This window comes from Sapajus apella, unplaced genomic scaffold (assembly GCF_009761245.1).
Source record: "Sapajus apella isolate SASKATOON/1434 unplaced genomic scaffold, GSC_monkey_1.0 scaffold8, whole genome shotgun sequence".
NCBI lineage: Eukaryota > Metazoa > Chordata > Mammalia > Primates > Cebidae > Sapajus > Sapajus apella.
The window spans coordinates 30,282,646-30,308,983 of NW_022436948.1; the positions used below are offsets into that span (position 1 = coordinate 30,282,646).

Consider the following 26,338-nt stretch of genomic DNA (forward strand, 5'->3'; position numbering starts at 1 on the left):
GTAAAATACTAATTTAATAAAATTCCCTGTTTTATAGCAGATTTTAATCTTTATCCAAAGAAATCATAAGCTCTCAAGCCAGCTTGTGTGTGGAAACCACGACTTTTTAAATTTTCTACTTATCTTGTTTATATTAGGTTCCTTTTAAGAAACCTGTGTTGTAAAACATGCAACTAAAGACTACATGCATGTTCTCACTCATAAGGTGTTGAACGATAAGAACACATGGACACAGGAAGGGGAACATTACACACTGGGGCCTGTGGGGTTTGGGGGGATTGGGGAGGAATAACATTAGGAGAAATTCCTAATGTCGATGATGGGGTCATGGATGCAGCAAACCACCATGGCAAGTATATACCTATGTAACAAACCTGCATGTTCTGCACATGTACCCCAGAACATTTATATACATACATATATATATATATATATAAAGACTATATGAAATGTATTAAACAACTTATTCAATATTGTGTGAGTTTCTGTTCTAGCCACCAGAGTTACTGCAGTAAACACCACAGCCAGGTGTCTCTTTTTGTGGAACATATGTGTACTATGAGCACCAAAAAATAAGCAAATAATCAAGGAAAATATGTTTTGAATCAAATGGTATTACGTGCAACAGGAAAAAACAATAAATGTCAAGGAAGTTTGGAAAATGCAGGGAGAGAGAGAAGCTTTAAGTCGGGTGGTGAGAGAGCTAAAAGGAGGAAGTCACGTGGACCTATGAGAAACAGTTACTCCTGGCGGAGCAAAAGCTCCAAGATTTCAATATGCTCGACATGCTTGAGGGACAGCAAGGGGATCAGTACAGCTGGCAAAGGTATAAAAGGCATATCAGCAGGAAGTGTGATGTCGTGGGGAAAAAGGGAGACCAATCATATAGGACTTTGTAAGCCAATATAAAACCTTTGGTTCTTACTCAGGGAGATGGGAATCCACTGGCAGATTTTGAACAGATAAAAGTGTGTGTGTGTGTGTTTGTTTTGTTCAGAAGGATTCTATTGCCTGTTGTGTGTTAAAAAGAGTGAAGAGGAAAGGCAAAGGTCCAAGCAGGCAACTGGCCCTGTGAAATGACCGAGGTGAAAGATAGATCATTACAATAATCTGGTGTGGGAGTAGCAGAGACAGTGAGAAGTACTCTGCATCAGCTTGTATTTTCAGATAGCACCAACATAGCTTGATGATAGATCTAATAGATCCAGAAACAGAAGACTTTAAGAATGAGATAATTCCAAAGCTTTTGTTTCAGCAACTGAAATGATGGGGTCACCATTTATTAAAATGGAAAACACTGTCATAAAATGATTTTGAGGGAGAAGATGAGGAATCAGTGTTCTATATGTTAAGACTGATGTTCCCACTATGTGAAGATGTAAGCAGAAAGATGTATATATAAATATGGACTCATAGGGAGTGATCTGTGGTAGAGATATAAACAGGGAAGTTTCCAGTATAGAAAACATATCTAGAGGCTGAGCCTGGAGAAGACAATCTGGTGAGGGAGGATACATAGCAAAACAGAAATGAGTTCAGATTGATGGAAAATAAAGTAGAGACTGCCCAAATGAGATTGCTGAGAAGGGACGAAAAAAGTACAAAGAAAATGAGGAGAGATAAGGAAGTATTTTGTGGAGGGAGTGATCAAACATGTCTGATGTTGCTGCTAGGTCAATGACATGATACATAGCATGTATAGTTTAAATAATAACAGTAATAACAATAATAAAGCCAACATCTCTATCCATTATCAGCTAGGAAATAGTACATTCGCCTTCTTAATTTGTTGTCATTTATATTCTTAAGGGACAATCTATCTCCATTTCAAGGAGATGAAAGGGCTAAAATAACTCCTAGAGCTAGTGGATACATTTCTTGATGTGACAGTTACCCATTTTATCAATGCAAAAGAGTTCTCACATTTTCCAAGCTTAACATGCGTGGATAAGCACAACTTGGTTGTTACTTCCTTCACCTTACTGAGTTTTTATTCTTCTTTTGAATTAACAGACTCTCTTATGGGGCTTAATTTTACTCTCTCTAAACGGTAACCTAACCCTGTACATTGGCGTTTTAGTCATTGAAGTATGAAATCTTCATTTGAGCTTTGTAGTTCACCTCAAAGAGCAAATCTAAATGGATTGTGTCTAACAGTTCCAGAGAGAGCCAGAGTATCCCACATATTCATGATGTAGGGGATAAAGATAACTGCATAGCTGTGCCCCCAATAGGCATTTTATTCATGTATGGAAGCAATTGGCTTTAGCATGCAGATGATGGCTGCTAAGGAATTTCTCACATCAACTGTCATATCCCAGCAGTGCAAATTTATAAGAAGATGAAACAACTCTCTAATCCCTTAAACTGTTAATACATAGCTAAGAATCCTTGTGCATAACTAATAAAATTTACATTTACTAAGCTTCAATTTCTTTGAAAGTCTGTTTTATTTGATTTTTCAAAAAGTGATAAGGAAAATGTTAAAGTATAATAAACATGGAAAGGATGTGTTTGGAAGGGAATAGGAACGTAATCAGAGTTCAGTGTATAAATGAAGTGCATCTCAGGAATGCTCACTTGTTTGCCCATATTAATTATTTCTGTGGGGGGAGTATAGCAAATGATGTCCTTGAACATGAAATTAATGCTTACGTGGTTTAAGGGATATTTTTTTCTTGTTTAATATTCTTTCCCTATATATGTAAATTTTGGTCATAATCCTAAAACTAAGCCTAGAAACAAATGAATACCCCAAAATGGCAGGAATGGTTGATGACTATAAATTAGTTACTTTGAATATATATAACAAGAGTAGTTTTAAGTCCTTTGGGTAAGGAAAAAAGGTACTACACATTAGATGACTTAAGTCATAAAAAAATAAAGATTTTGGTTTGAGTTCTTAAGCCAAAAGGATTCCTAAACTTTAAATTATTCTAAGTAGAATAAGTGTGCCTCCTATTTGACTTTTCTTCACTAGAGATATCTTTTGTCCTTTTTCAGTTCCCACTTAATACCTGTCAACTGCTGAGATAAAAATAACATTTGTTTTCTTCTTTTTCTTGTCCTTTTCTTTTGTTTATTGAGACAGGATCTCACCGGGCCAGCCAGGCTGGAATGCAGTGGCACAATCACAGCTTACTGCAACCCCAAACTCCTAGGTTCAAGTGACCCTCTTACCACAGCGTACAGAGTAACTAGGACTACAGTCACATGCTACCCACTAATTTTTAGTTTAGTTTTTTTTTGTTTTGTTTTTTTTTTAAAGAGATGTGGTCTTGCTATGCTGTCCAGGCTGGTCCTAAACTCCAGGCCTTAAAGAACCACCTTGGCCTCCCAAACTGCTCAGATTAAAGATGTGAAAATCAACTTTTAAGAAGCAAACCCAGTCTTACCAACTATCTCATTTCACACCTCTCTGAAAAGGAAACTTTTTCTCACTTGTCTAAAAGGTTGTAGCTAATTTTATCTGATATGTCTCTTTTTAAACAATTGTGAAAATCTAATGAAAAATGATTATTTTTTTCAAGATGAAATGTATTTATTTCGTGACTCACATCTATCAATTTTGCTAGTTTTGTTTTTGCTATTGTTTGTCTATTTCCTTTCCATTTTCCCATTTGTAATCTCAGAGAATTTCCTCTATAAATAAAAGACAGGGCAATGTATAGTTTAAGAGTTTTTGAAATATAGTGAATTATGAATCCAACAAACAATTTAAGTTGTTTGAATAAATCTGCATTCTAGAACTTGTACATTGGTCCTCATCACTCCATATATGTTGAAGGTATACAAAGTCAGCATAACATGGAGTCATTTTTGCAGAGTTGGTGATGTTGCAATTGTCACAATTGCATTGACTATGCCATCTCTCATCCAGATTCCCTTGAAACTAACATCACACACTTGGAAAAGAGCTAAAACTGAGAAAAAGTAACTAGATTCTCAAAACTAACAAACCTGGTTGTGCTCAGTGACACAAATGGTTAAAAAAAAATCACTTGAATATAAGGAGAGTGAGGATAAATCCACACTGTTCTTCTTCAGAGCAACCAAAATATAGTAACAATTTTCTTCATTATGTACAACTGATTTTTTTCCAGCTGCATTAGTCAGGGATATCTAGAGGGACAGAACTAATAGATAGATGTATGCATAAAGAGGAGTTTATTAAGGACTACTGACTCACAAGATCACAAATTTAGGTCCCACAATAGGTTTTCTGCAAGCTGAGGAGTAAAGAAGCCAGTCCATGTCCCAAAGCTGAAGAACTTGGAGTCCAATATTCAAGGGCAGGAAGCATCCAGCAAGGGAGAAAGATGTAAGCCAGAAGATTAAACCAGTCTCGTCTTTGCACATTCTTCTGTCTGCTTTTATTCTAGCCACACTGGCAGCTGATTAGATGGTTCTCACCCAGATTGAGGGTGGGTCTGCCTTTCCCAGTCCACTGACTCAAATGTTAATCTCCTTTGACAACTCCCTCACAGACACACCCTGGAACGATACTTTGCATCCTTCAATCCAATCAAGTTGACACTCAATATTAACCATTACACCAGTCTTTGGTAAATTTTAAATATGTACGTCTTTAAAGAATAAATGTATTATCAACAAACTTAGTAATATAATCTAAGTGAAAGCAGCATGCTTGCCATGTATGCAAATATATCTTCAACGCCCCTTTCCAAACAAATTACCATCCTTATCTGGAAATTCTGGAGGTTGCCGATATCATGATAATATGCTTGCTGTGCCTCCATTTCGTGTTTCTTCACCTTTCTCCATCTTTTTTGACAGATAGAATCAAGTGGCATCAGTTCCCTGAGTAGTTGTTTTAGCTGCTGCCCCCCCTCTTGGCTGACTTTTGTTTGCATTCTTCTAGTACAGCAACTCCTCAAATAATGTCTTTTTGTTATCATGTTGATGAGATAAAACACTGATTACTGGCTAGGGCCATAGTCTGTGTAGAGTTTGCACGTTCTCCCTATGTCTGTATAGGCTTCCTTCCACATCACAAAGATGTGTGTGTTAGGTTTACTGGCGTATCTACATTATTCAGGTCTGCATGAGTGTGGGTGTGTGTGAGCATGTCCTGCAATGGGATGGTGTCCTGTCCAGGGTTGAGCTTGTGCTCTGAGATGACTCTGGCCACCGAGGAGTTTGAACTGGAATAAGCAAGTAAATAATTGTGCTACTTGTATTTGTTCATCTTTCTTAAATGTATGTATAGCTCACATTTCAATGTTTCATATTAGACATGTTTTGGTCTTTATTTAGAAGTTTGTGATATTTATGTGATCAGAAATATGCTGCAGGAACTTAACTCCTATTTTCATCAATTACTGTATGGTAAAAATTGGTTTCATTATACATTGTTTCGCTTAAGGTAGAAGTTTTTAAGAACCTATGGATGATGTTAGGTGAAGACTTACTGTCTCACTTAGAGATTTTAAGCTAAGCCACCTGAATGGTGAATGGAGAAATTGACAAAAATTAAAAAGTTTGAGGTGCTGGTTAACAATGATTCCAGGTGTGTAAGATCAATATCTTTTAAAAAATAAATTTCTGAGGAATGGCCACACTGTCTTCCACAATGGTTGAACTAATTTACACTCCCACCAACAGTGTAAAAGTGTTCCTATTTCTACACATCCTCTCCAGCATCTGTTGTCTCCAGACTTTTTAACGATCGCCATTCTAACTAGCGTGAGATGGTATCTCAGTGTAGTTTTGATTTGTATTTCTCTGATGACCAGTGATGATGAGCATTTTTTCATGTTTGTTGGCCTCATGTATGTCTTCTTTTGTAAAGTATCTGTTCATATCCTTTGCCCACTTTTAAATGGGCTTATTTGTTTTTTTCTGGTAGATCTGTTTTAGTTCTTTGTAAATTCTGGATATTAGCCCTTTGTCAGATCTTTTTTTTTTTTTTTTTTTTTGCTAATTTAGAAATTTTTTTTTGGTTAAATATATTTTCTATAAAAATGCTTTAAAATGCAGCAGGAGGAGATGTAAATACTCAAAGAAGTGTGTAGTGACAATGGCTATCAGAACACACTAGAGAATCCGCACTGCTTCCCCACTTTACCTAGAAAAGGAAGCTTCTAGGCTACCTCCTCCTCCTCAGCACACTCCTCAAACTCCTCCTCCTCAGCTGTGGAGTCTTGGTATTACTGGTATTCTGACACCAGGTCCTTAAGGTTGCTCTCGGCCTCGGTGAACTCCATCTTATCCATGCCCTCGCCCGTGTACCAGTGCAGGAAGGCCTTGCGCCTGAACATAGCTGTAAACTGTTCGGAGATGCGTTTGAAGAGCTCTTGGATCACTGTGTTGTTACCAATGAAGGTGGCTGACATTTTTAGCCCCCAGGGTGGGATGTCACAGACAGCTGTTTTCACGTTGTGAGGGAGCCATTCAGCAGAGTAGCTGCTGTTCTTATTCTGAATGTTGAACATTTGCTCATCCACCTCCCTCATGGACATGTGACCTCTAAAAATGGCAGGCACGGTTAGGCATGTTCCTGCCACATGTTTCCATCACATTGGATGGTACATTGACCAGAAGTTGTGATCAAAGGGCTAGACTGCAAAAATTTTTTCCCATTCTGTTGGTTGCCGATTCACTCTAATGACTGTTTCTTTTGCCGTGTAGAAGCTGTGGAGTTTGATTAGGTACCATTTGTCTATTTTGGCTTTTGTTGCCAATGCTTTTGGTGTTTTGGTTATGAAGTCCTTGCCTACACCTATGTCCTGAATGGTTTTGCCTAGATTTTCTTCTAGGGTTTTTATGGTGTTAGGTCTTATGGTTAAGTCTTTAATCCATCTGGAGTTAATTTTAGTGTAAGGTGTCAGGAAGGGGTCCAGTTTCTGCTTTCTGCACATGGCTAGCCAGTTTTCCCAACACCATTTATTAAACAGGGAATCCTTTCCCCAACCTAGAAATAGAAATTCCATTTGACCCAGCAATCCCATTACTGGGTATATATCGAAAGGATTATAAATCGTTCTACTATAAGGACACATGCACATGAATGTTCATTGCATCACTGTTTACAATAGCAAAGACCTGGAACCAACCCAAATGCCCATCGACGATAGAATGGACTGGAAAAATGTGGCACAGGTACACCATGCAATATTATGCAACTATCAAAAATGATGAGTTTGTGTCCTTTGTAGGGACATCGATGAACCTGGAAACCATCATTCTCAGCAAACTGACACAAGAGCAGAAAATCAAACACCGCATGTTCTCACTCATAGGCGGGTGTTGAACAATGAGGACACATGGACACAGGGAGGGGAGCACTACACACTGGGGTCTGTTGGGGGGAAATAGGGGAGGGTCAGTGGGGGTGGGGAGTTGGGGAGGGATAGCATGGGGAGAAATGCCAGATATAGGTGATGGGGAGGAAGGCAGCAAATCACACTGCTATGTGTGTACCTATGCAACAATCTTGCATGTTCTTCACATGTACCCCAGAACCTAAAATGCAATTAAAAAAAAAAAAGATTTGTAGAAGAAGCACAGAGCATTGCAGGGGAGCAATAAATCCTTGTGGGATGAAATAAATAAATAAATAAATATTTTTTCTTTTAAAAAAGGCAGATAATCTGAAGATAGAATATCTGTGGCTAAATCTACCTCTCTATTATGTACTTCTTAAAACATGGTCATCCTAAAACTGAATCCTAAAATTAAATTCAATAATTTTATATATGAAGAAATGCAAAGAAGGGACAAATGAGAAATTTACAAATCTAGAACATATTTCTCTTTGATGTCTAAATTCACATACTAAATTTAAAGTTAGAAAGTAACCAGAGTGTGTCTGTGTGTGTGTGTGTGTGTGTGTGTGTGTTTGTGTGTGTGAATTTAGCTGTATCTTTCAGCAAAGAGTTAGTGGTATCTATTATGACTTTAATATCTAAACTTCTTTTATTTCCAGAAGTATTGGAATATAAGGTAAAATAATAAATATAATTGAGAAAAATTAAGGCCATAGTACACTGTATAATCTTTAAGGGAAATATTATATCTAATTTTAATTTTATTCAATGAATATACAATATTAAACTGAATATCTTTCAGAATCCAAGTTATAGAACAGTAGTTTATATAACAATGATCAGTTTAGGTTAGAAACCATCTTGCTATATTTTAGGGGAAAATATTGCCATGTTTTGTTGGCATTAAAATGCAGGAGCCTCTGGTAAAGATCCCCTTGCTTAGACAATAATGACAAGGTTCTCATTCTCCAGTTTATGGGTAGAAAAAAAAATAAGTACTTTGCAGCCCAAGGGCATGGGGCATGGCACAATAAGGACACAGCATTTGAGATGGATCAAAGGGGGCATTATTCAAGTTCTGAATCTGAGGAAAAAAAAGAAAAAAGAAAAGCAGAAAATAAGCCTCCATTGTAAACATAGATCATAAAGCTGGATTCCTATGAAACCAGGACGGGGTTGGAAAGGCATAACTTAGGAAGAAAATGGAAAAATCCTTTTGCATAGATTTAGAGCATCGTCAGGGTGTCAGATGTCCCTTCGTAATGGCAATTGACTATAGAGTAGCTAGAAAATCACAATTACCGCTAAACCTGGCTTCTAGGTCAGTTGATTAGCAATCCCACTTCCCTAGTCCAAAGAGGAGTAGTAAATAAATAACTTTAATTACTGGCAGATGACAACTTTATGTTTTTCTTTCTACTTCTATGCTTGTGTTTGCTGTGTAAAGATGATGAGAAATAACTGTTAGCCAACCAGCCAGCCTGGGCAGAAAGAATTTTCACATTCTCCTCACTACCAAGAAGGTTTAGGTTAAAATAATAAGGCATTACTTGAGAAAACCAGCTTATCTCATTATCTGGAAATAGTTTAGCAATCTACTGAATACAAATCTGTTTCTTCATGTATTAATTCATTTATTTATTTGAGACATACTAATAGTGAGATGATGTGAGACTGTGATATTGTCCTCCCTTTCTCTGCCCTAGGAGTTGTCATCATTCAGCAGGCTTAGCAAAGAAATGTAAAGTGGAACTGTGAGTTATAAACATGAATTGTCACTAGCTTGCAGGGTAACACTGGAGAAGTCACTTAACTTCAGCAGAATTCTATAATGTCCTCATCTGTAAATGAGATTATCCATAAGTTTTTGTTGAGCACTTGGCAAACAGACCTTGGGAAGAAATGATAAATTTAGTTCCTTTGTCACAGCTGAGCTGTCACACATCCTTGCTTGCTTCTGTGCATTAGCCTGTTTAACTACATCAAGGCAGTGCCTTAAGCCTTACCTGTTAATGAATTTATCTGGCATTAGGGTCTACATGAGTGTATTGAATGGTATCTACAGAAGGTTGCCTCATTGTCAGATAAGTTAGAGCGGAATTCTTACCTAATGTTATAGAATTAAAGTCATAAAATTTGGAAAACAATAGAAAATCTTTAAAGGAATGAAAATTAGAAGCTGGAAATGATAAACCAAAACAATGTTTATACTGTCACATTAAGAATATATTATCAATATGGGATCCCAATCACTTAAATCATTTTAATTTACATAGTATACTAACTAGAAATAAAACCACAAGGGTAGACTTCTCATTTAATGAATTTCAAAACATAAGTAATATGTACTAAAAAGTCATCCAATAAGTCCTATACATTTGGACGTCTAATTTTTTGTAAGGAAAACATAACCAACACATTTGAATGACCCATCTCCTCATATATTATGCTAAATTGCTGGAGGAGCCATTGCTGTCCTGATAACAATACAATGAAAAATGTGTTAATCAAATATCTAGTTAAATAGATTGTGGAAAATACATTTTTTATTCAGCTTGCCAAAAGGACAAAGAAAAATACATTACAGCATTGTGCCTTTTAGATGAATGTTACTTGTTTAGCCCACGGGGCAAGATGTCACAACACGTTTACAGGATTATTGTAATTTTAATTAAACCCACACTTCCAAAGTAAGAATTGCAATGGGAATATAGCTTGAAAGTACTAAGAACAGCATTTTTAAATGTGTCAATATCAGTTACTGCTTTTAATAGTAATTATATCAAAATTTAAAAGAAAGATGGCTTATAAAACAGCCTGTTTTGAGCTCTAAGATTCATAGCAATAAAAATAAATATTTTCCTGTTTATTTATCAACTTCCTCCTGCACATGGAATCAGGCAAGCAGGTGCTTGAGAAGTCATAACCGGTAGCTGCAGAAGATCGCCTGATTTTGTGAATTTATTGTGAGTCAAGGCCAAATGAGTCACTTTTAGTGTGGGGCAAAAAGTGGAGAGGAAATGAGTGGAAAATGAATGAAAGCAAAATGTCTATTGGAAAGATCTCATCCACATTCTCATTGTTCACACTAAGAAAAAGACATGATGGAGAAAGAAGATGAGAAAGTAGAAAGTTAAGTGCTCCTAGAGTTTTAAAAGAGGCTTTGGTGGAATCACCAAGCAAATAAGCAAATTGTGACCAGGGAAAATGACCTGGTTGAATTCACTATACCTGGGAGATGGTTTCCCAAGCACTTTGTCCCTATATCCCATGAAATGTAAGGAAATCGCCTGTAATCCCAGCACTTTGGGAGGCTGAGGTGGGTGGATCACAAGGTCAAGAGATCGAGACCATCCTGGTCAACATGGTGAAACCCCATCTCTACTAAAAATACAAAAAATTAGCTGGGCATGGTGGCGCGTGCCTGTAATCCCAGATACTCAGGAGGCTGAGGCAGGAGAATTGCCTGAACCCAGGAGGTGGAGGTTGCGGTGAGCCGAGATTGCGCCATTGCACTCCAGCCTGGGTAATAAGAGCGAAACTCCGTCTCAAAAAAAAAAAAAAAAAAAAAGAAAGAAAGAAATGTAAGGAAATAGTCTATGCCAGACATGTCCTAAATGCTTTACATGGATGAATCTGTACAGTAATTCTGTGAGTTAGATACAGTTATTATCCTCACTTTACAGGTGAGGAATTAAGGCACAGACTGCTTAAGTAATTTAATCAAGAACAACCAGCTAATAAGTAGCAGAGCTGGGATTTGCGCTGGGTGCCCACAGCCTTAGCTTTTACCTACTAAGCTACACTGACCCCCCAACAAGCATTACTGAGTGGGATTCAACTCATCACTGGGTGCCTACAATTGATGCATTTGTGTGGAACATTGGCCTTGCAAAATCATTTTTAAATAAGTCACTAATTTAAAAGATAATATCATGGAAAGAATACTTTCCATGGTTTGCTAACAGCAGTTTTGCTAATGACAAAATACTGCAGATTGAATGGCTTAAACAGCAGAAATTTATTTTCTCACAGTTCTGCAAGCTAGAGGAACGAGAAATCAAGGTTGAGTTTCCTCCGCAGCTTTTCTCCTTGGCTTGCAGATAGCTGCCTTCTCGTTGTGTCCTCACATGGTCTCTCCTCTGCATTCCTGCATCCCTGGTTTTGCTTTTGTGGATCTAAATTTCCTCTTCTTAAAAGGATATCAGGTCAGGCACAGTGGCTCACATCTGTAATCCCAGCACTTTGGTTGGCCAAGGCAGGCAGATCGCTTGAGGTCAGGAGTTGAACACCCACTTGGCCAATGTGGCGAAACCCTGTCTCTACTAAAAATCCAAAAATTAGCCAGGCGTAGTGGCAGATGCCTGTAATCTCAGCTACTTGGGAGGCTGAGGCAGGAGAATCACTTGAAACTGGGAGGCAGAAGTTGCAGTGAGGCGAGATCGCACCACTGCATTCCAGCCTGGGAGACAGAGCGAGACCGCTTTTGCTTAACCACCTTTTCAAAGGCTCTATCTCCAAATACAGTCATATTTCGAAGCACTAGGAGTTAGGGCTTCAACAAGAAAATGCGCAGTGCACACAAGTCATCCTATAACATGAGTCCCCAGCCCCAGAGCACCAGACCTATACCAGTAAGTGGCCTGCTAGAACCAGGCCAACAGCAGGAGGTGAGCAGCAGGCCCACAAAGCATTACTTCCAGAGTTCTGCCCCCGTCAGATCAGTGACAGCATTAGATTCTCATAGGAATGCAAACCCTATTGTGAACTGCGCATGTAAGAGATCTAGGTTGCAGGCTCCTTATGAAAATCTAATGCCTGATGATCTGATGATCTGAAGTGGAACAGTTTCATCCTGAAACCATCTGCCACCAACCCACTGTGGAAAAATTATCTTCAAGGAAGCCAGTCCCTAGTGCCAAAATGTTGGGCACCGCTGCTGTAACAAATACTACTATCAGTGTTGTTCTTGGAGTTTTTATTTGGGTTTTGCTGCTATGTGACTTAGACTAAGTTATTTCCTTTCTTTTGAAGGACACCCACTGCCTAAACACTGATGCTGTCTGGCTCTTGACTGAGTTTACGTCTTCAGCTCCCCTAGTTCTGTGAATCATCCTATCATATTCATATGTACATACACATAGATAAGGCTTTTTTGCCTAAGGGAACTAGAGTTTTTGTTGGATAAAACTCACAACTTTTAAATAGAAAGCTGACTTTTGTTCACAGCTCTGCTGGGCCTTTGATACACTCTGGTCTATTCAGTCTGTAAAATAGGAATGACGGGAGAACTGAATGACATATTGTACATAAATTGCTGGGTGCAATCTCTGAAAAGCAGGAGGTACTTGGCAAATGTTGAACTTCTGTTTCTTACTCCCCAGCTCTACTAGCCTTCGTGCTTACTCTTTCATTGCCTTTGAACTTTCCCTCTGTTTCAGCATTTATCTCACATATTTTTGACCAAGCATCATAAAAGCTACTTTCCATCTTCCATATGATGGAGATTTTCAAAAACTCCAATGCAGGTGCAGACATTCCCACACAAGCCCAAAAACAAGGGGCTTCATGACTCAACTTTGCTTTCAAAGATGTTCAGATTTTAGGATTAACAGAATTGTTTGGTGTGTCCAATGTTTTCCTAGAACACTGACTTTGGCTTAAAAAAATTCTTCAGAACCAAGCAGGAAAGGCAAGGCCCTGGGGCTGCTCTGGACCACACAAAGGTGGATGTTTGGCAGAGTATCAGCCCAACCTGTTAGCCTGACTGCTGACAACCAAGAGCAACTGTGAGCATTATGTTTTTATGTTGATAATTTATGTTGACTCAGGTTACATTTGAGAATTATCTACTTAATCATTTGGACATATTTCATTTAAAAAATCAACACGATACTATTTTATCATAAAAAATAATGATTCTACATAATTTTATGTATTTATTTCCATCACTCAGCCTCATTTTCTCCCACTAAAAGTTAGAAATATTGCATAAATCCCAAAGGAGTAATGACATTAAGACAAGAAAAATTGATGGGTGTTATTTCCACATATACAGGAGGCTATGTAGTTGAATCTCTTTGGTTTAAAAGCAAATGATACAAATATGTTGTTTATGTCATGTGCTGGTGAATAATATTGACATCTACCTGGCATGTTTAGTCTGTAAACTACCTTCAGATGAAGTTGCAGTTAGTAATAGCAGAACAATGTCATGGACTCCCCAAGCCCCCCAAGTTGAAGGGCATTTATTCAAGAGAAGCTCAGGGAACCATAGCTGAGGCAGGGTTTTTCAAGAAAGATGGTTTCTAGCAGCACTCAGGAATAGCATCATCATGAGTTGTGAGATCCTAGTCCTGACCCCCAACAGTGGTCCAAATTTACTTGATTTCAGAAACTCAGATTCAAAGACATACAGGGTCTAAGTATCCAGAAGCAACGCTGAGGCAGAATTTTGAGCAAAATTCCAGATAAGTCCCTTGTCAAAGTTACAATGGATTCCTACAGGCAGCTTTTCAAAAGCCACAGTAGGATCCAGCCAGAGCTGCCAGGATGTCAGAGGTGACTTCAGAGTCGTGCTCATAATGTGTTGTTAATAGATCATAGGTACTTTAATAAAGGCAAGAGATTCGGATTGCTTCTAGGTATGGTGACAACAGATGATTTAAGATCTTCAGATGTCCCATAAAGCGGTAGTATTGATATCAGCCAGGGTGAAGGGAAGGAGGGTAAGGTGTGATAGAGTGGTGGCAGGCCAACAGTGGAGGAAAAGTGTGGTGATGAATTCAAGGAGAGTGAGCCGTGTTGATTTCCAGGGGAGCTTTGGGAATGGGTGAGCAGCAAGGCATAGATAAGATGCCTTCACAAAAGTGTGAAATAAATGGGCAGCTCATGGTTATTTTAACATCTCCAGCCCAACGTTGGAACCAGACAGGAGGACTATATGCTACATTCACAGCAGCAGCAGTGGCACAGAGAGGAGCCCTGTGTGTCTGCAACCTAGGAGGCAACCAACAGGATTTCTCCTTTAGCAAGAGGCAAACCCTGGGAACTTTGAGGAGCACCAGGAGCTACAAATCTGAGCTGACCTGGACTGATTGAGGAGGCTAGATGGGAACTTAAGTGCTTATATTTTCTGGAAATTGAACCCTTTCAAAGACTTCAAAGTCCGACCTCCATTTCTTTTTTAATTTCTAGAGTTCTTGAAATAAAAAATGAAAAAAATATACATGGGAGAAAACACCAAGGGACTGAGACAGGAGGGTGTGTGCATATATATGGCAGGGGAGCCAGCCGAGTGTGGAGGCTGCTTTTTACATTAAATTTCATAATTTCAGTACAGTTTTTCCCACATACATGATTTTTTATTTGAAAAAATAACAGACTGCTCTTCCAGGCACATACACTGTTTTATGTAACTCAGTGAAAGGTGAGCTTTTGAAATACTAGAGAAGAGCCATTAAGTAATAGAAAATATTTGGTTATTATAGAAACTACATTACGTCTTAGCAAGTTTTCAAAAAGCTTTGTATATTATACAATAAGACTAACCTAGGAAAGTCTAAGCTTTTGTGTTTATGAAAGCAGTGCTGCCAAAATTCATATAATACATGATTTGTGATCAAGCAGATTTACATAGAACCTAAAATAACAGGGTTTCTTGAAATACTATTGAGTCTCTGTATAGTATTATGGAGATATGCATATTAATTGTTAAAAATTTAATTCAGATGAATAGAACTGACTTAATTTGCATCTTCTTCTAGCATTAAATGGCATAAAATCATAAGGTTCCTTTTTGTTTAAAAAATTGCCGTTTATTTTTAAAAGTGTTTGGAAGCATGAAGATACTGTCATGCACTTGATCCAGTCTTAAATTTTCAACTTTGTTCAAATGAATTCTGACTAAATAACCGTCTGACATTTTTATCCAGTTATAGGAAGCCCCCACATGAATGCATTTGAATGCTTTTATGACTGTGTGAAATGAATCACTGATGATTCATGAAAGAGACAGTCCTAGCATTAGCCTTGATAAGATGGTAATTTGATTATCTGATAGCCCTGTTGCTCATTCCATTTTTTGAACATGAATATTTAAAATATTGGAAAGGCAAAATAATTCCAAAGAAAGAACTGGTCAATAATTCAAAATAAGAAATTACTCACAATTCCTGTTAACTCTAGCTCTAGTATATCAAATTAGGCTTTTTTTTTTCTCTTTTTATCATAGAAAGAAAAGTAAAAAAATGTTTTTTGAATAAATATATTTAAATTAGACTTGCATCAATTTTATCTTCAACTCTCAATTCAGGTATGTGAATTTAGAATGTTTATTTTTTGAAAATTTTAAATTATTGGGTAAAAGTGTTTTCAATCTATGTTTCCAGAAATAGCATAGCATGTCTAGAATCATTCATAATACATATAGTGTTGCCATTTTTAAAGAACTCAAAGTCATAATGAAGTTCTTTAGCTTACCAGTAGCCTTTTCTGTCTGTTATCATCTTTTAACATGTATTAGGCTTGGATTTTACTCTGAGTATATAGGGAAATAATAGAATAAATTACGATTGGTTCAGGTCATTTCTGTATTTCAGCTTTTGGATATGGCAAACATTTTGTTTTCTTTAGACTCAAAAGTAGACAATAACCCACAGTTTTAGCGCTCACAGTCACCCCCAGCTTGTCAGGCACTAGGGGTTATATCAGTGATGTAGTCCATTTAAGTCCCTCCATTTTTTCGCCTTCATCTTGAAGTTTCTGGCACTTCTATTCCAAAGACTCCAACTACACAGATACTTTGCTTGAATCTGATACATAGATACTCTTTCAAACAAAGGTATTTCACTTTAAATAGAAGTAATATATATGTACACATACACATATACATATATGTATAAATATACATATTTACATATAGACACATATGTATATGTATATGTGTGTATATATGTGTGTTTTATATGTACGTATACACATATGTATTTGTATATGTATCTATGTGTATATCTACGTATATGTACACGCATATATACTTGTATATGTGTATGTATGTAAATGTGTATATGTACATACGCATATATACATAGATACACATACATATATACATAGATACACATACATATATACGTATATGTGTATATACGTATACACTGAGAAAACGAATTAATACTATGAAATGAGGAACAGTTGCTCACTAAATAGCTATTGTTCACAAGATGTCTATGCCCTCATTTCTACTTTCCCTAACAGATGTTTAAAGTACATACTATTTATTCAGTTTGAAGGGGGAAACAAGGCAGGAGAAGAATTGTGCAGGGGTGGCTGGAGGGAAAGGATGAGTAGTGAAGTCGTGATTCATCTCACACCAATACATGGTGCTCTTCTGCTCAAACAGAAACCTTAGGGCTTAAAGGCAACTTTTTGTCCACTAGCATAACACCTAAATTGCACAAAAGGGAAAATTTCCTCACACATTTAAAAGCTTCCAGTAGGCCAATTCATAAGAAAAATAACACCAACTAACACACATATAGTGAAGAACTCATCTAGCTTTTAATAAGTATGTTGATTGGGTACAATATAGCTGAAGACTAAAATAACTATGCACAAAAACTGTCCTCTAGGAAGGAAATCTACTTTTTACAGGGTTATAATTTAACAAGTCTGTAGCTACTTTATGTTTAGCATTTTTTAACTACAAGGTACTTTTGGTAGCTAGACTTGAACAAGTAAGTGACTATATACTATATGATGAGAGCCATATTTTTCTCTCAGAGATGTTGCATATGAGGAAAAGGAGACAGCTAGAATGAATCTTGTGGTGCTGGATTAGAATCAGAGCTATCAGTTTAATTCCTAGTATGTAAACAGATAGACATCAAAATAAATATCAATGTATGTGTGTTTGTGTGGCTGGGGAATGTGTTGGCTGAGAGAACACAAAACCAACTAGACCTAATAGCAGTGAACATAACCAACACCTAAATATTGGTGTCTAAACATTATTCTTTAATAAAAGGAACCAGGGCTTCTTGGAGAAGTGGGTAATTCTGGGGTTAGAGGAGGCAAATACAGTAAGCCTGAAACATAATGGCAGAAATTAAGGATGTTCTCCAAAAAGAATCAAGATAAGTAAAAAAGATAGAAAGAGCCAACATTTTGGAGTGCACAATGGCCAAGATTTGAGCAGCAAAATAAATAATACTCCTAGATTATGCCCATACAATAAAATATCCATGAGTCTAATATAAATTAAAAACTGAATAAATATATAAATGCAGAATAACTCTTTCTTTTAAAGTATTCTAATCAATATATAGAGAAGAACTGAAGAAAATTCAAAATCACCATTGGACCAAAACCACAGTAACTATTGCAGGCAAAATACACTGATCAATGATGACATCAGTAGCACACAGTCTGAAGAGAAACAGGATATGGGCATGGCTTTGACATACCACCCCAAGATAAGTATTCATTACAAAGTGAATAACATCAACATGACAGGGACGAAACCTAGCAGGCATCACCTGAGCCATGCAATCAAGGTTAAGATCGCCGGTTAACCTGAAAATAGCAGTATTATATACCCCGGATATGATACATACAGAAGGACACAATATCACCTCTGTGGCATTTTTATCAGCAATACACAAACTCAATACAATCATCAGAAAATACCATATAAACCCAAGCTAAGATAAACCCAAATTATAATTTCATCCTTGGAGTCACTGACCACCTTTTTTCAAAAGTACGTAGATCATGAAGGACAAGGAAGGACTGAAGAATTGTCTTAAGTTGGTGGGAGACTGAAGAGGCACAAGAAGCAGCAATATATGATCCTGAATTTGTTCTGGAATACAACAGAGACAGAAAAAAAAAAAAAAAGTGAACTTCCAGTAAGGCCTGTAGTTTATACAAAAGAGATATGGTAATTTTAACTTCCTGGTTTGGATAATTATACTATGGTATGTAAGTTTTTATTTATTTAATAGAAACAGAGTCCTCTCTGTCACCTAGGCTGCAATTCAGTGGCATGATTATAGCTCACCACAGCTTTAAACTCCTGGACTTAGGCATCCTCCCACCTCAGCCCCCTGGGCAGCCAGGACTATAGGCATGCACCACCATGCCTGGCTAATTTTTTATTTTATTATTTTATTTTATTTTTTATTATAGAGATGAGATCATCCAGGCTGGTCTTGAACTCCTGGGCTCAAGTCATCCTCCCACCTCGGCCTCCCAAACTGTTGAGAATACAGGCATGAGAATACTGCACCAGCCTGGTTGGTTCAGTTTCTAAAAGCTGACATAGAGTTAGGTGAACTCCATGTACTATTTTTGCTTTTTTTTTCTGTAAGTTTAAAATTATTTCCCAATTAAACATTAAAACAAATGGTTTTAGTCCTATGACAACACCATGAAATACATAGTATCACACTCTTCCACCAGAAGAGAAAACTGAAGAATAGACAGGTTAAGAAACTTGCCTAAGATTAGCAAGTTAGAACATTCCAGAGGCAGTATTCTAATCCAGACAGTCTGGCTTCAGAGTTCAAGATCTTAACCACTGTGATTTGATGTGGTTTGAGGCTCAGCTAATTCAGAAATATTTATACTTGCTCTTAATTCTGTTTTGACATGCTGGGGTACTACAACATTACATAAAACATAACCATGGAAAAAGAAGTGAATGTTTTACAATCTTCGATGATATGTGATGTAAAAACTGAATTCTCCTGCAACAATTGTCCACCAAATACGTAAAACCATGAACTATTAAGTGAGCTCTTACAAAATAACTGAATGAAACTATTTGCATTCAAAAATGAAAATGCTTCCATGAGACTTTTATGCTTCATTACTAAAAAAAAATCATTAATAATAAAATATATAATGACAGACAGTTACTAATGCAATAAAGTTGCTAAAATGAGATGGAAAATCGCTAATAATGTGTTTTATTACATTCAAAGAAGACTTCACATGGCTGTGGTCTGGCACTGAATTTGCTATAGATAATTAGTAGCTTAGGTCTCTCTGTATTAAAAGAGGTCCTTTTTATCATTGGAAAATTATTTTTAAAACTGATAATTCTTTTGAGGAATGCAAGAAACTTAAAGACTTTACTCATATATAATCAGCAACCAGAAATAACTTAGTAAAAAAATATTTAATTGTTTCCTTCTCTTCAATATGTGTAATTATAAGGATACATAGGTTGTGTATAGCAGTTCAGCCAAAAGAAGCACTCTTTTAATAAATTAAAAACTAGATAAGTGTGAATCATGTAAATATACATTATAATAGTTACAAAATATGATTGAGATGTAAGTTAAATGATAGAATAATATCTCTGAAATTACAGTTTTTTAAACTAGAAAGAAATAATGTTTTTGATGAAGATATGACATCCAAACAAGTAAAGTTAAGTGCTGAATGGAGAGCATGTATTTAATAAGTATATACTCTCCTACAATAAATAACAAACCTAGACTGTTGAAAGTGTTAAAATATGAAAGCTTCATCTTACTTAACGTACACTGAAGTCAACTCAGGAAAAAGAAGGATGTGCAAAAATATTTTTGTGGTGTTACTTTGTGCTTTGTTATAGCTTAATACATAATTTATGTCTACCCCAGTTTCTGCTCTTAAAATATACTATAGGAAAATATTATCTGGATATTCTTTAAGCCTTCCTGAAAAGTACTTGTAACAGAAGCCTTTCCATTTAATGGTTAAAAAAAAAAAAAGTAAATAGAATTTATGTCTGTCCTGGGCCCAATTAAACTTCCATTCAAACTTGTCCTGACTGGAAAATAAATTGCCTATGGATTCTGAATAAGGGTTTTGCACACTTGGAGGGAAAAAAAAAGAAGAGTACATCTGTGGAGAACTATGATTTATGAAAGTATTGATTTCTTTGTTAAATAATGAATTAGATGTCCTACCACAATATTATTTATCAAACTTTTTTGTCATATAATTAAATTGTCACATAATGGATTGTACCCATATAGATTCATTAAATATTAAAAACTACATGTGACACTACTCACCTTATCTTTGGCTAACAACACATTTCCTCTATTCCTTCCCATTAAGGTCAATAAGGGCAGGCACTATCCTCACTATCAATGCTTATCGCTCTTGCCTTCCAAGGCTGCAGTAGCCCTGAGCACATTCCCTTAGCTTCTGCAGGAAAATCCTGCAATGACTGAAAACTATCCACATTTAAAAAGCAAGTGGCATTAAAAAAAATTCATTTAACTCAAGACACTCAACAAATGTGCATAAGGGGACAAAAAGCCTATAAAAATATATATATACTTAGATATATTAAAATTAGATTTGCATTTGACCAGTCTTACCCATGTCAATCACTCCTGATTTTTCCCTGGAACCTCTGCCACAGCTCTGTCTTGTGCTGGGCCTCTGGGTTATTTTTTTTGTGTACCTCACCCTCCATATTTTATAACAACTACAGCCACCCACAGAGCATCAACAGCTACATAAATGTATTTCTGCCTTCTCCTGATCATGAACTCATGTTCCCACTGGCACAGACCTTCCCGTAAGACTAAATTGAAGTCTTCACCATAATTAATACTTCTGGTGGCCACATAATCCATCTTCACTCCCTTCCACCCTACAGATGTAATAGATGCTTGCTTCTCTGCATTTGACATTCAAGGGCTGACATTGTTTTGGAACTGAATTCTTGTATCCCATTAACCACATCCACAGCTGTATAGGGTAGTTTTGCGTGGACTGGGAGATGCTGAGGCAGTTAATAATAAAAGCTTACATTAATTGTATGCTTACTATATGTCAGGCATTATGCTAAACTTTTTACATGCATTATCTTACTCAATCATTATGACAACCATATGAAAGGGGCACTCAGAATTTTCTTGTTCCATTTATGGCAAACTGCAGATTAAAGAGGTTTCGTCATATTTTAAGGGCACATTGCCAGGAAATTACAGCAAGAAGTCAAAATCAAATGTGTCTGTGTTGGGAATCAGTGTGTATAGACTTTGTGCTCCATTGCTTCTCCATGAATAGGTGAAAAGAAAAACCAAGGACCACAGGTAATTTTTAGTCTGCAATCTTTGTAATGGGTTGGTAATTTATTTTAAAATCCAATAATTCTGAGGTCATGAGTTATCTCTGCTGCTATTTTAAGATCTAAAATGTTTCTCTTTTATTAAAGAATGAGGGGATTTCAAAAAGCTCATAATTCCCATAGTGCTTCTTTGTAGAACCCTATCATAGCCTTTTTTATTACAGATGAATTGGAAGCAAAAGTAAAGGTTTTTATCTTCGTAGGCCATAGAATATATGAACTTAAGTGTCTTAGGCCCAGCTGAACTTGTTCTACCTAAAGAGCAGGACTTTTTTGCAGAGAACTGAAAGAATATCTAAAATGAGCGAAGCATTCTGGGAAGTTAAACATGAGTGAAACACAGTCCTTCCCTTTAAAATTTTTCCACTCAATATGAATATAAGTGTTATAAGGAAAGTAATATAGTAAACTTTTAGTCTAGACAGAAAGAGAGAATAAGAGAGAGGGAGGGAGGGAGGGAAAGGACCGTTTTCTGAGGATTTCAGGATAGGATTCAGGGAAGAAGTAGCTTTAGATAATTAGAAACAGATGTTGAAGAATGAGACCAATTAAAGGCATTCAATAAATTTTGGAGTAAATGAATGGGTAAAAGAATGAGGGACTTTGACTATATGGTAAAGAAAGAGAGAAATTTAGGAGAGAAAAGAACTTAAAGTCAGAAATAGAAAAAAAAGGCTTGCAATTGCTTTCAGTAATTACTACAGTATTTATTTTTTATTCTTTCCTGCATTTATTCACAAGTCATATATTGTGTACAAGGAGCTGCCCATTGTATACAGAAGAAAAGCAAAAAAAAAGACACTATGTCCCATTTGTGTTTACAGTAGTTTGAAAAGTATTCAAGGTTTGGGCATAAAAATGGTGAGTTGGGCTTGGGTCAGAGTCTGAAATGCTGGGCTAAGGGTTTGAGACTTGATTCCTAAGGTAATTGAGATTCTTTCACAACTTTAAGAAGAAGAATGAGATGATCAGTTTAGAGTCAATTGGTAGACCAGAGTTTTCTTGGCTATGGAGACACCCTTGTAGTCCTGGGAAAGCCTGAGTTGCTGAGCCAGGAAGAAAGAGGCTAAGTGGAAAGGATTTCTTGTGTGTGGAAAAGTGATAGGAAAAGAAGCTGATGCTCATGCAGAAAGAAGATGCTGAAAAGGTTACTGAGAGTTTGCTTGTAGAAGTTTCAGATTTTCTGAGGATATGGAATGGACGGGCCATTGGTTGGTATAGCTTGTGGCTAAAGCACAGCTGTGAAGCCTAACAACCCAGATAAGAATCCCAAAACCTCCACTTATAAGTTCCAGAACACAGAGCTACTTAATTACTGTAAGTCTTTTTCTCTCATTCATGAAATGTGAATAATAAATATTATCAACTTCTTGCTAATAGTGCAAAGATTAAATATGAATATGCAATTAGAGTATTAGCACAATCCCCTAACAGAGTAAATGCTGAAAAATATTGAAAGTTTCCATGATATACATGTAGACACAGTAATAGGAGTTCAGTTGCTTTGTTGACTCCTTTACCTCTGCCAAAAAGCCTCTCTGAAAGTTATGGATGGGCCATAATGATGATTTGCCTAAGAATCCAAACAGGATACAACAATCACAGCAATTATCTGAACAGAGAGACTTTAATATTTAAACAATTGTTGACTAGGTATAAAGTTGTTGACTAGGTAACTGAAAAGACACAATAGCACTGAGTTTCTACAGAATTAGCAATTCAGTAAGTCATTACCACTCCTATGTCTGGGGGAACAAAGGGAAGAGGCTGGAGTTATTAAGACTTGGAAGCTGGGAAACCTTAGCATTCAGACCTCAGAGAAGGGCACACAGATTGTCTAGGACTAGAGACTGACCTTGAAACAGGGGAGGGCCTGTGAGGCAGAGAACTCAGGAGAGGCGGCATTGCTTGTATTGTTCTGGTGTTTCTGAGGTCAGAATAGGGGTCCCATGCAGTGGGACACAGTTCTCTGTGGCGGATGCGCTACAAAGTCTGGGCTAGTGTCTCTGAGAGGGGCTATGATGTTGCTAGCTCTGCAAGTGCAAGGGGAAAATGCAAACTGGATTCCACTGCTGCTACAACAAGAAATTTCCATGGTTCAAATGAAGAATTTCCCAAGAATTGTAAAGAGCAAGGCCCTTCCTCCTTTAGCCTTTCTGTCTCCCACTAGCGCCCCCTATCAGCAGAGCCTAAGAGACAGCAGAGGACAAAGGAGAAATGGGACTAGCAGAACTGCAGTCCCAACATCACAAAGCCACGTATGGAGAGGTGTGTCTTGGCTGAGAAACAATGGCTTATCAACTGGAACAAAAGCAAAAATAATAATAATAATAATTTTGAAAATGGTTAAAAAATTTGAAAACCTTTTAAAATTCCCACTTTCTCAAATAAACACAGGAGTTAGGATGAATTTTAATGTAACATTGAAGCAAAGATGGTGACACTCTGTAGGATTGTGGACTTAATGGCTGCATTTTTGTTTTCTTAATGGGCTGTGCAAGTGGACAGAATTTTGGTAATCAGGAGTGTGGGAGGAGGAGAGAATCGCCTATCTTGGGAGGACATGAGGCAGACTAAAAAGGAAGGAATACAGTAATTGTCTGAGGAAAAAAAAATTGGGGGAAGAAGATCTAGGTAAAAGTTATATTGAATTTTTTTTTCCTGTGGGCTGTAAAGTAAATGTGGAGGAAAAACAAAAATCATATATATTTTCCGAACGAGATTTGTGGTTGTATATTTATGAATTTACTTACTTAAGATGTTAGCACCAAGGAGAGCCTTGGGTTATAGCAAAGCCAGCCATAAAACATACAGTTACAGTAGGGTTAGAAACACTAAAAACATATCTAAAGGTAATTTTAAAAAATTCTCATATTATTGTGATAGCATGCTTTTGGGATATTAGCATACTTTGTTGCTTATTTACATAAGACCTTGTAATCTATTAAAATAAATGATCAATTTTACTAAAAATAGTGGAAAATAAACATGCAATTCAAATTAGATGGTAAAAATTTTCAACCATTTGAAGCATTAAAAATAAATCTTTAGCTGTGAAAAAAATAGAAAATTTCCGATGAATCTATAAGCAAGTAAAACTTCTAAAATTTGAAGATATTAGAAAGTAGATATATTGAATACTTAAAATTGAATGAAATACACAAAATTATTTTAAACTTAAGAAGCCCAAAGAGAAACGAAAACAAAATGCAATCCATGATCTTTGATTCAATCTTGGACCAAAGAACATTAGAGACTACTACAAGGATTATTTAGGATGGACTGGAGGTGGGCTGTCTATTAAACCATAGCATTATATCAATTCTAAGTATTCTGAGTATGATAATTGTATTGTGATTATATAGGGAAATGCTGCTATGTTTAGGGTAAACTGACATGTTTTCAACATACACTCAAAAGTGTCAAAGAATAAGTAAATCATAAATATATATATGCACACACACATACATATATATGAAGTCAGGTGTTAATGATTGAGGAAAGGTATGTGAGCATCCATTGTACTATTCTTGCAACTTCACTTTGGGTTGGAAATATTTCAAAATTTAAAAATTAAAGAATAAATATCTTATAATAAGGGTAGTTGATGGCATTTAAAAAAACTTAAGCGTAACAATTTTCATTATAATTTAGTTTGTGTAGAAAATTTAAATGTTATGACATTTAAAACTTTTTATTTGCCAAGTTAAAGTTTACATTTTTACTAATCCTGTCTTAATCACAAAATAAGGATATTGGTGTATAAATATTTTATTCGGCCTCTAACTCAGATATTTTGTCATCGTCTGTGAATTTAACAATGGTGTACATCAGGAAATAGAATCTCTTTTCAATTTTGACTTGATTTCAAATCCAGTATATTAGGAAGATAATGTGAATGATTAGTATTCTCAGAGGTGTTTTTTCTTAATCAGAAAGTAACTTTGGAAGAAGAAAAATGTGGCTCAATTTCTAGAAAATATTTTGGAGGGCTTTGTTTCTTTGTTTTGTTACAACTCAAACAATTCTATTTTTTAAAAAAATGATTCTAGTATAGAAGGAAATTAGCCATGTTCAGACACTATGTTTCTTTGGGCCACTATACTGCTAGGTTGTCCTACAGTTTAATACTTCACAAACTGCTACTCCAGCGATTTCAGAATAAACTTTATTACTAAGAGAATTATGCTGTGGAAGAATACAGCTCCAGACATAACACAAGAGAATGTGTGGATTTACTTGTTGCTGTTGCTTTTTTTTTTAAAGAATCTGAATGCCAATATTTCACATTCCTATAACAATTATCTGGTGTGTAACTCAATCAAAACTCCATCTTTTCTAAAAGAATAAGTTAAAAATTGATTAGGTTTAAATGGAGGTAAGAATGTAATCCATTGATCTTCACTGGCCATTGAAGAAATTTTTATATAAGAGATGTTTAGAAATGCAAGTTTAACATATAAGTTACTTGAGAAATACTATTATGTTGACTAATATTGAATCAATGAACTATGCTTGAAAATTATTTTGAAACATTTACATTTAAAAAAAACAGTTGGATGTGAACAGGTATCAGAGTTAGAATCACATTTGTTCTATGAAACTAAAAAGAGAATAAGAATAGAGGAGGCACTACTCTTATTAAACCATATTAACAAACGGTTTAAAATCCATTAATAGTAATATTATAACATTAATGATTAATTAAAACTAGTTGTCAGATCATACATTGTTATTATTCCCTTTTGAGAAGTTATTTAAATCATGAACATTTCTTTGAAGGAATAAAGTCTTTTATAGCTATCTTATATTTAATCTAACATGCCAACAAACATATTACCCACCACATTTCAACCTTCTTACCCATTCATCCCTTTCCAACACAACCTTATCACCAGAGAAAGAAATATAT

At 36.2% G+C, this 26,338-nt stretch overlaps 1 protein-coding gene and 1 pseudogene across 11 annotated transcripts in view; one reads left to right on the forward strand and one right to left on the reverse strand.

Moving 5' to 3' along the window:
- ROBO2 (roundabout guidance receptor 2) overlaps positions 1-26,338 on the forward strand; it is a 1,318,500-nt gene that overhangs the window by 299,953 nt on the left and 992,209 nt on the right. The window lies entirely within an intron of this gene.
- On the reverse strand, positions 6,048-6,496 carry LOC116550597 (annotated as a pseudogene).